The sequence below is a fragment of the Schistocerca nitens genome, chromosome 6 (genome assembly GCF_023898315.1).
Source record: "Schistocerca nitens isolate TAMUIC-IGC-003100 chromosome 6, iqSchNite1.1, whole genome shotgun sequence".
NCBI classification, from domain to species: domain Eukaryota; kingdom Metazoa; phylum Arthropoda; class Insecta; order Orthoptera; family Acrididae; genus Schistocerca; species Schistocerca nitens.
In genome coordinates, this window is record NC_064619.1 from 82,954,356 (window position 1) to 82,956,308 (window position 1,953).

The window sequence follows — 1,953 nt, forward strand, 5'->3', positions numbered from 1 at the left end:
AACAAATTATGCTCGTTAGTAGCCAAACCGTCACAGGCGCGTCCTTCTGAAATCTGACGAGGTTCTGAAAGACTGTCGAGACGAAGCGTAGCGGGAAGCTGTCCGAGGGGGGAATTCCGCTTGTGTTCAGGACCCCATCTCTTTCTGCACAGGGCGCGGGCGCGGTCACACTTACTGCTGCTCTGGGATTTCAAATTTAAGCTCGCTGTTGTCCGCCTGCTTAGCTGAGTGGAAATACTCACATCGGCGGTAAATATACAAAAATTTGAACGATACAGAGAAGATTAGCATGGCCCCTGTGCAAAATTGTGCCGGCATGGCAGCTCAGCGTGTTCGGTCAGACGGTAAGATGCTTCCTGAAAAAAAAATAATAAAAAAATAAAAAAATAAAAAAATGAGTGAACGGATCAACGAAGAGCCTGAACGGGTGTCATCAGACGTCCGCCCCGAACGAATACAAAAAATGGTTCAAATGGCTCTGAGCACTGTCCCCTAGAACTTAGAACTATTTAAACCTAATTAACATAAGCACATCACATTCGAACCTGCGACCGTAGCGGTCGTGCGGTTCCAGGCTGAAGCGCCTAGAACCGCTCGCCCACACCGGGCGGCCCCGAACGAATTCAACGAACAATACAGAACAAAATGAGATAAAAAAAGTAGTGGTAACGTGCTTGCCTCAGATGCAGAGCGCCGGGTTCGTTTCCCGGCCGGGTTGGAGATTTTCTCCGCTCGGGGACTGGGTGTTGCGTTGTGCTCATCATCATTTCATCCTCATAACCGGCACTCAAGTCGCCCAATGTGGCGCCGACTGAAATACGACTTGCACTCGGCGACCGAACTTCGCCGGATGCATTCTTCCGGCCAACGATACCATACGATCATTTCATTTCTTTTTGTTTCTTAGGCTCGCTGCTGTAGTCTCCCGGCATAGTTCCCACTGAGTGGCAGGCTTTCCAGAACGACAACCAGGTGATTTTCGAGTTGGAGGGTTTTCTCAACAGCCAGAGCGCAGTCTTGTTTAAGCAACGTCCCCGCCAAGTCACCCATCATGCGTACAAATGTGTGACCATGAAAGGTCAGTATGTAGGGAAGGACCAACACAACTGCCAGACCCCATGATAACGTTCATAAGATGCCAACACAGCCGTAGTAACGTACACTTATTTCGTCACGACTAATTTCATTCAATGCATGTCGTCAAGTGACAGTGCCAGCAGTCTTTGCCGCTGGAACTGATGGGATACTGGTTCGATTTCAAGCAGAGTACGCGAAGGAACTTTCCCCCCTTCTTGCAGCGGTGTACCGTAGGTCTCTAGAAGATTGGAAAAGGGAACAGGTCATCCCCGTCTTCAAGAAGGGACGTCGAACAGATGTGCAGAACTATAGACCCATATCTCCAATGTCGATCACTTGTAGAAGTTTGGAACACGTATTATGTTCGAGTATAATGACTTTTCTGGGGACTAGAAATCTACTCTGTAGGAATCAGCATGGGTTTCGAAAAAGACGATCTTGTGAAACCCAGCTCGTGCTATTCGTCCACGAGACTCAGAGGGCCATAGACACTGGTTCCCAGGTAGATGCCGTGTTGCTTGACTTCCGCAAGGCGTTTGATACAGTTCCCACAGTCGTTTAATGAACAAAGTAAGAGCATATGGACTATCAGACCAATTGTGTGATTAGACTGAAGAGTTCTTAGGTAACAGAACGCAGCATGTCATTCTCAATGGGGAGAAGTCTTCCGAAGAAAGAGTGATTTCAGGTGTGCCGCAGGGGAGTGTCGTAGGACCGTTGCTAATCACTATATATATATATATATATATATATATATATATATATATATATATATATATATATATATATGACCTTGTGGATAACATCGGAAGTTCACTGAGGCTATTTGCGGATGATGCTATAGTATATCGAGAGGTTGTAACAATGGAAAATTGT

At 46.6% G+C, this 1,953-nt stretch overlaps 1 pseudogene; it reads left to right on the forward strand.

Moving 5' to 3' along the window:
- The first annotated feature begins 234 nt into the window (after positions 1–234).
- On the forward strand, positions 235–304 carry LOC126191757 (U6 spliceosomal RNA; annotated as a pseudogene).
- The last annotated feature ends 1,649 nt before the right edge of the window (positions 305–1,953 follow it).